The 9547-nt window shown below is 42.2% G+C and overlaps 1 long non-coding RNA gene across 1 annotated transcript; it reads left to right on the top strand.

Moving 5' to 3' along the window:
- Window positions 1-769: 769 nt before the first annotated feature.
- On the top strand, window positions 770-6129 carry LOC122554136. The gene is made up of 2 exons (XR_006312920.1): window positions 770-2324; window positions 4580-6129. It is a non-coding gene; the product is annotated as an uncharacterized LOC122554136 (long non-coding RNA).
- The last annotated feature ends 3418 nt before the right edge of the window (window positions 6130-9547 follow it).

The raw sequence follows: 9547 nt of genomic DNA, 5'->3' as shown, positions 1-9547 counted from the left end.
TCAGGAAAGTTCGCATTCTATAAATATCGGTATACAGGATAATGAGTGGAATAGATAGAGTCAATAGTCAGAGACTTTTCCCCAGGGCAGGATTGACTGGTACGAGGAGTCACAGTTTGACGGTATAAAGGAGACATCAGAGGTAGGTTCTTTACGCAGAGAGTTGTGAATGCATGGAATGCGTTGCCAGCTGTGGTGGTGGAAGCAGAGTCATTGGGGACATTTAAGCAACTGCTGGACATGCACATGGACAGCAGTGAGTTGAAGGGTGCATATTTTACATTCAGATTAAACCTCAGCATAACATCGTGGGCCAAAGGGCCTGTTGTGTGCTGTACCTTTCTATTTTCTATGTTTAAATTCTTCAATCTCGTTATACCCAATTTGCATTGAAGAGAAGCGCGTTATAGCAGAACCAGCTGTAAGTGGTAGTCAAATAGTGGTGGAACTGTTTGCTGTATAGTGTTGTTCAGTGAATATTAGGACTCTAGTATAATTAAATTGAAAGGAACGGTACAGTGTGGCAAAAGATTAGTTGACAACCAGAGGCATGGTAAAAGTTTTAAAAGCCAATCAAAGAATGACCACAAAAAGGTAGCAAATAACTTTAAGAGTCATCGAGATATACAGCACAGAAACAGACCCTTTGGTCCATTTGTCCATGCTAACCGGATATCCTAATCTAATCCCATTTGCCAGAATTTGGCCCATATCCCTTTCACATCCAGATGCCTTTCAAATGCTGTAATTATATCCACCTACATTACTTCCTCTGGCAGCACGCCCCATACCTGCACCACCCTCTGTGTGAAGAAGTGGTCCCTTTTAAACTAGAGAGTAAACCAGCAAGTATTATAAAACTCTGTGGTACACCTGTTTCTTTAAGTGTATGAGAAAGGAGGGGGGAAAAGGGCCAAAGTGATCATAGGTTCCATAGAAAGTGAGGCTGGGGAGCCAGGAAATTGTAGAGGAGCTGAGTATTTCACATCCGTCTTCACAATAGATTAATAGGATTCTGAAAATGCCAAGCACAGAAGCAAAAAGTGGGAAGGAAGTAAAGGGCGAATGAGAATAAAGGATACAGGCAGAAAGCAGGAGCAGGGTCCAGCCATGGTCATATCGAATGGTGCAGCAGGCTTGATAGGTTGAATGGCCTCCTTCTGCTCCTACTTACTATAACTATCACCAGAAAAAAATTAATAGGAACTCATGGGGCTAAAAGGTGTGATGGGTTGCATCCTAGGGTATTAAAGCAAATAGATAAAGAGATAGTGGAAGCATTGGTGATAATTTTCCAAGTGTCTTTAGACTCTGGGGGGAAAAAATAAATCCTAGATGATTAGGAAAACATTGAAAATAACACTGTTATTCAAAAAGGGAAGGAGACAAAAAAAAATACACTTAACCATATGCCAGTTAGCTTAATACCTGAAATTGGGAAAATATTGGAGAGTCTATGAAAGGATGTAATATCGGTGCATTTTGAAATACGTAATCAAGCAGAGTCATCATTCCTGCCAAATTTATTCAAATTCTTTGAGGAGGTAACAAGCAGGTCAAATGAAGGGGACCGTGGAATTGTAATGTATTTGGATTTCCAGAAGACGTTTGATAAGGCTACTTAAAAATATAAAAACCCAGGGTTTTCTGGATAATATATTGGCAAGGATAGAAGATTGGTAATTATTAGAAGATTTGAATAAGGATAGCATTTTCAAGATGGCAACCTGTAACTATAATGGAGTGCCACAGGGATCAGTGCTGGGGCCACAGTTACTTAGTATATATAATAGTGAATTGGATGAGGTAAGTGAATGTACAAGAATTTACAACACACACATTTTTAGTCAGTAAGGGAGTCGGGGAATGTAGAGAAAAGTCAGGAAAGTGGGGTTGAGGGTTATCAGCCATGATCTCATTGAACGACAGGGCAGACTCGATGGAACGAATGGTCTATTTTCTGCTCTTACATCTTATCGTCTTAACTCTAGCAGCAACAGATTGATCATCTGGTCTTGTCAGAATGGCTTTTGCTATGTAAATTCAATACTATGCAATAGTATTACCTTAGCTGATTTAATTTAGTTTAAAATATTTTTGCAGAGTGGAAAGTGTTGGTGAATTTCAGATACAGGTCAGAAACAAACATTTAAGTTGTTTGTTAAAATAATTGAGAAAGAAGGCAGTTCTATTGACCTCTACTCCCGTCTTTTTAATTGATAGTGTGACAACTGTGGCACAGAACCAATTCTTGGATTACGTTGGCATTGTCAGGACTGCCCACCAGAGAGTTCGGTTGATTTCTGCGACAGTTGTTCAGACTGGTAAGTTACTGTGATTGCAAGACATTAATGTTCTATGTGAATGCTCCTAATTACATAATTTATTTTAAAAATATTTATGGACAAGACAACAAGCTGATTCCTATTTGGTCTTGGGAGGGTGGTGATAAAGCCTAGGTCCACCGATGGTGCTGTTTGGAAGGGTGCTGCAGGAATTTGACCAAGTGACAGTGAAGAAACAGTGGTATGTCTCCTAAGTCAAGGTTGTGGATGATCATGGTGATGGATCTGCAAGGTGCTGTTAAAAGAGCTTTGGTTGCAGTGCATTTTGAAGGTGGTATATGTGGTGCAGAACATGAATGTTCAAGGTGGTGGATTGAGTGCCAATCAAGAGGGCTGTTTAGTCTGAGGTGGTCGTGACATTGCTGAGTCTTTTTTGGAGCTGCACTCATCCAGGCTTGTGGTGAATACTCTATTACAGTCCAGACTTATTAAAGGCTATGGGCCAAGTGCTGGAAAATTGGATCAGAATTGATTGTGTTGAAGACCTCTAGGGTGGCACAGTAGCTCAGTGGTTAACACTGCTGTCTCACAGCACCAGGGACCTGGGTTCAATTCCAGTCTTGGGCGACTGTCTGTGTGGAGTTTGTTCATTCTCCCTGTGTCTATCTTGGTTTCTTCGGGTGCTCCAGTTTCCTCCCACACTCCAAAGGTGTGGGGGTTAGGTGCCCATAGTGCTCAGAGATGCATAGGTTAGGTGCAATAGTCGGTAAATGTAGAGTAATAGGATAAGGGAATGGGTCTGGGTGGGTTAGTCTTCGGCGGGTCGGTGTGGACTGGTTGGGTAAAAAGGGCCTGTTTCCACACTGTAGAGATTCTAGGACTCTATGGTAGACAAGTTTGGGGGATTTGCTTCAGAAATTTCAGTTTCTGAGCAGCTCTTTCAATCACTGTATTTATGTGGCACATCCGATTCAGTTCCTAGTCCATTGTAGCCCCCAGGAGTTTGAGAAAGGTGGACTCATTGAAATTTGAGCGGACTGTTGGGCGCGAGTAATGTGCGTAGAGATCCACGATCTGACAAAGAGGATGAGGACCGAGCTACAAAATTTTAATAAATGTATTTCTTTACTACCAGGTTGAAGTGTTGCTAGAATTTTGAATGTCACTTTCTGTGATTACTTTGCCCTTTTCCATGAATGTCTGTGAACTTAATAACAGGTTTTGGGTAGATGATCTTTTGTCAGAGATTTTTGACAAAATGTCTGTGAAATATCAATCTGTCTCCTCTCTAGGCAGAGCTGCCTCCTGCTTTTACCACTTATTTTTCTCTTGTTCCCAGCATTTACATACTTATTTTCTGTTATCTATACTTATTGAGTTACCTGTTTGAAATGGCTTTCAGTTATTTGCATTGCGTACTTCAGTGAGCACTCCAAGATACACCTTTGAAACTTGCAATTCTAATGGTAATGTTGAGTGATTTGGACAAAACGATTCCAGGATTCACAAGTATAGCATAATGGATCAATAATTTTACATCCTGTCTTCTAAAGATGGGTGAAACGTTTTGCCTGTAACTTCCAGAAGACGGGTTGATCTCTTGAATCACACTAACTCCGCACAGGGGGCACTGAGTAGTCAGGGAAGCAACTACTGGTCTCTGAGGCCACATTAGACTGAACGAAAGACATGATCAGTCACTGGCAGCTATCGTTGTCTCCAATCCCAGATTCCATTTGGGGGCTTTTGAGAGATTAGGCTGAGGATTGGTTCCATAAATTCAAATCCTATTCACTTGAATAAGAAGATTGAAGGCAATGTGATCAAGCTGTTTAAGATTCAATAGGGTTGATGCAGAGGAAGGACCACTTGGAACTTCTTCCACAAAAGGGAATTGGAGATTTTAAATCCTCATTGCTCAAAAGGATACCGATGCTTGTAGTCAGTTGGAACTTCCAAAATTGAGTGTGACCTTTTGATAGGCTAGAGTACCATGTGTTACAGAGGAAGGAACTGTGGAATAGCAGTGAGATTTCGAAAGCTGTGTGCGGAAATGAATGAAAACTAGCGAGCAGATATAAATATTTATCACCAGGGATTGTGAAAAGCTCTCGTTAGGCGACATGCTGGAGTAGTGTGTTCGGTTCTGGGCACCTCCCCTGAAGCATGTCCTCATCTTTGTAGTTATCGTATGTACTTTACAAGCAGTTGGGGTTAACGTGTCTAAAAGGCAATTTCAAATCTCACCAAGTTGTTTCATTGTCTTTATTTTGTTTGTTCCTCTATTTCTTTAGCCTGTATGAAACGGAGACTCACAAAGCTGACCACCAACTGGACCCTGTCTATAAGGCTGAGACATTTCTGGACAGAGATTACTGCATGTCTCAGGACACCAGTTACAACTACCTTGATCCGAACTACTTCCCAGCAAACAGATGACACAAAGGGCAAAGTTGGGGAGGAAGAAAGAAACAGACTCCCGGAGGGAGTTGACTCTCTGTTCTTCAGTGCATTGCAAAGTCAGGCTTCATTCGTTGATTCCTTGCACAGATCGAAAGCGTCCTGCTGCTGTTCCAAAAAAACAAAGTCAGTGTCCGCAGGTGAGCTTCAGTGGGTCCCCTCATTGACTATGACCCTGAGCTGCCCGTGGCCCTTTACAAGTCATTCAACAGCAGGTGAACATTCCTAACGTACAGTGGGTTTCCTTGAGTTGCCTTCCACGCACTCTCCTCTGTTTGTCTGTCTCATGCTCTCTCTTGCTCAAAGTTCTGTTCACATCTGTTGATGGAAATGGAGGAGGAAGGGAAGGCAAAGCAGTTGCAAACTGCACAGGCCCAATTATTTAATTCCAAAGGCAAGATCAGTTTCTATGACAAAAACTGAACTCTTAACCATAATATGATGTAGATAAATGTCTGTGTAGGCGAGTATTTATGGAACCACGATACGTTAAAGTTTCCTATTATGTTGTGTAGTGTGTAGTCCTAGTGCCACGAAAGGGAGCTACCTTTTGTTGTTGGAATGAAAGTTCTAGGTTTTACACAAGAGAAAGTTGAATTTAACAAACTAGTAAAATTGACTGTAGCGATGCAGGTTAAGATCCTGAGCATTGAACTTGCCTAACACAATCAGCTGCTTACTCCCAAAAGGCCTCATGCCTTCTCAGCCCTTCCCCCGAGCAACCGCGAAGCACTACGTGAGGCAAAGAATGCCAGGGCAATAATGAAGAAATGTGGATGTGTTGTCCCTTCACACCCAATGTCACGTCTCTTCCAACCAGCCTCCGCCTTCTCTCCTGCCCAACAAAACAAAACTGCACGGAAGAAGTTTGAATACAAGTGAGTCGTCAGTGAAAGTGTTTTTAGATGTAATGTGATATAAAACGACTATGTAATGTGTACTAAAATATGGTGAAAAAAGTACAGTGGTAGCAACAGTGTACATCACTTTATATAAACACACCTCCACCAACTTCAGAATCAAATAGACCCCTCCCTCTCACTACCCCTTCGAAATGGGAATTGTCCCCACAACTCATTAACAAAACTGCCTGTTAAAGATAATCAAGTATTATAATAAATTCCCTTTTTTGTAGTCTGCACAAAAGCTCCAATTGCTGAAAGATTGTATTTTTACGATGTATTTAAATGATTGATTGATACTAGTCAGCGGTGAGCACTGGGTTCAGCTGCAAACTTTTATACTAGTAGTTGTGCATTGATTAGAACATTTTTGTATGGTTTCAGTTTCTGGCCTCATATCTGTGTGTATGCAATATGTTCTTATACAGATCTGTACAACTGTCAGGAGAGCTGTGAGAAATAAAAAAAACATGTGAAACTAGTCTCCTTTTGTATTACAGTCCCTCTCTTCAGCTCACGGACTTAAAACCTAATTAGATAACCTATTGTGAAGCAGATTTATATTGGCTGAGTGTCCACTGCAATAAAATTCACTCTTGGTTTTCATGCTCTGAATTGAATGCAAAAATTATCTTCAATTTGCTTTAACCGTGAGGAGAAAATGCTTTCATACGAGTGGCCTGTCACACTCCAGCGCACTCCCGTACAAAGCAATACTTTGAAATTTGAATACTGTGGCTCTGAATGTAACTGGAGCAGCCACTTGAACCAGCAAGCAGCACTCTAGCCTGAGTCAGAAGGCTGACAATTCCGATCCCACTCCAGCGTTGTTTCATTTGTTCATGGAATTTGCACTAGAAAATAGAACATTGCAGCGCAGTACATGCCCTTCGGCCCTCGATATTGCATCGACCTGTGGAACCAATCTGAAGCGTATCTGCCCTACACTATTCCATTCTCATCCATTTGTTTATCCAATGACCATTTAAGTACCCTTAAAGTTGACGAGTCTACTACTGTTGCAGGCAGTGCATTCCATGCCCCTACTACTCTGAGTAAAGAAACTACTTCTGACATCTGTCCTATATCTATCACTCCTCAATTTAAAGCTATGTCCCCTCATCCTAGCCATCATCATCGGAGGAAAAAGGCTCTCACTGTCCATCCTATCTAACCCTGATTATCTTGTATGTCTCAATTAAGTCACTTCTCAACCTTCTTCAGTCTTAACAAAAACAGCCTCAAGTCCCTCAGCTTTTCCTCATATGACCTTCCCTCCATACTAGGCAACATCCTAGTAAATCTCCTCTGCACCTTTCCCGAAGCTTCCATACCCTTTCTATAATGTGGTGACCAGAACTGTACACGATACTCCATGTGCTGCCGCACTGAGTTTTGTACAGCTGCAGCATGACCTCATGGCTCCGAAACGCAATCCCTCTACCAATAAAAGCTGACACACCAAATGCCTTCTTAACAACCCTGTCAACGTGGGTGGCAACTTTCAGGGATCTTGTTACATGAACACTGAGATCTCTCTGCTCATTTACACTACCAAGAATCTTACCGTTAGCCCAGTGCTCTTTATTCCTGTTGTTCCTTCTAAAGTGAATCACCCCACACTGTTCCGCATTAAACTCCATTTGCCATCTCTCAGCCCAGCTCTGCAGCTTATTTATGTCCCTCTGTTACCTGCAATAACTTAGTGTCATCTGCAAATTGACTATCTTTCTACGCCCTCGTCCAGGTCATTTATAAAAATGACGAACAACAGTGGACCCAAAATAGATCCTTGCGGTACCCCACGAGTAACTGAAATCCAGGATGAACATTTCCCATCAACCACCACCCTCTGTCTTCTTTCAGCTAGCCAATTTCTGATCCAAACTGCTATATCACCCTCAATCCCATGTCTCCATATTTTATGCAATAGCCTACAATGGGGAACCTTATCAAATGCCTTACTGAAATCCATATACACCACATCAACCACTTTACCCTCTTCCACCTGTTTGGTCACCATCTCCAAGAACTCTATAAGGTTTGTGAGGGATGACCTACCCTTTACAAAGTTGTGTTGACTAACCCTAATCAACTTATCCCTCTCCAGATGATTATAAATCCTACCTCTTATAACCTTTTCCAACATCTTACCCACAACCAAAGTAAGGCTCACTGGTCAATAATTACCAGGGTTGTTGCTACTCCCCTTCTTGAACAAGGGAACATTTGCTATCCTCCAGTCTTCTGGCACTATTCCTGTAGACAATGACAACATAAAGATCAAAGGCTCAGCATCTCCTCCCTGGCTTCCCAGAGAATCCGAAGATAAATTCCACCTGGCCCAGGGGATTTATCTATTTTCACACTTGCCAGAATTGCTATCACCACCTCCTTGTGAACCTCAGTCCCATCTAGTAGTCTGTATCTCAGTCATCTTCTTGACAACATTATCTTTTTCCATAGTGAATATTGTCGAAAAAATTCCAATGGCACCACCCCTCTCTCCTTGGACTCCACACGTAACGTCCCACTGCTATCCTTGATAGGCCCTAATCTTTCTCTAGTCATTCTTTTATTCCTGATACACCTATCTGCCAGTGACTTCTCATGACCCCTCCTACCTCCTCCTAGCTCTCTTTAGGCCTTTCTTGGCTAAACTGTAACTCTCAAGTGCCCAAACTGAGCTCTCACGTCTCATCCTAACAAGCTGCCTTCTTCCTCTTGACAAGAGATTCGATTTCTTTAGGAAACCACAGCTCTCTCGCTCGACTACTTCCTCCCTACCTGACAGGTACATACTTATCAAGGACACGCAGTAGCTGTTCCTTGAATAAGCTCCATATTTCAATTATGCCCATTCCCTGCAGTTTCCTTCCCCTTCCTATGCATCCTAAATCTTGCCTAATTGCATCATAATTGCCTTTTCCCCAGCTGTAAGTCTTGTCCTGTGGTATATACCTGTCCCTTTCCATCGCTAAAGTACACATAACAGAACTGTGCTCACTATCACCAATGTGCTCACCTACCTCCAAATCTAACACCCAGCCAGGTTCATTACCCAGTACCAAATCCATTGTTGCTTGCCCCTTGTTGGCTTGTCTAAATACTGTGTTTGGAAGCCATCCTGCACACATTGGACAAAAACTGACCCATGTAAAGTACTCAAACTATAGTATTTCCAGTCAATATTTGGAAAGTTAATATTCTCCATTACAACTACCTTGTTAGTCTCACTGCTATCCAGAATTATCTTTGCTATCCTTTCCTCTACATCTCTGGAACTATTCGGTGGCCTATGGAAAACTCCCATTAGGGGTTTCCTATTTCTAACCTCAACCTATACTACCTCTAGACGCGTCCTGAAACGTCCTTTCTGCCACCGTAATACTGTCCTTGACTAACAATGCCACACCTCCCCCTCTTTTACCATCTCTGTTCTTACTGAAACATCTAAATCCTGGAACCTGCAATAACTGTCCCTGCTCTAACCATGTCTCTGAAATGGCCACAACATCGAAGTCCCAGATACCAAACCATGCTGCAAGTTCACCTACCTTATTCCAGATGCTCCTGGTGTTGAAGGAGATACACTTCAAACCACCTTTCTGCTTGCTGGTACATTCTCATGACCTTGAAACCTTATTTATGACCTCACTACTCTCAACCTCCTGTACACTGGAGCAACAATTCAGGTTCCCATCCCCCTGTTGAATTAGTTTAAACTCTCCTGAAGAGCATTAGCAAGGTCCAGGTATAGACCATCCCATTTGTAGAGGTCCCACCTACCCCAGAATGAGCCCCAATTATCCAAGTATCCAAAATCCTCCCTCCTGCACCATCCTTGTAGCCATGTGTTCAACTCCTCATTCTCCCTATTCCTCACTTTGCTAGCACGTG

This window comes from Chiloscyllium plagiosum, chromosome 11 (assembly GCF_004010195.1).
Source record: "Chiloscyllium plagiosum isolate BGI_BamShark_2017 chromosome 11, ASM401019v2, whole genome shotgun sequence".
Taxonomy (NCBI): Eukaryota; Metazoa; Chordata; class Chondrichthyes; order Orectolobiformes; family Hemiscylliidae; genus Chiloscyllium; species Chiloscyllium plagiosum.
This window is presented reverse-complemented; position numbering and strand designations above follow the sequence as displayed.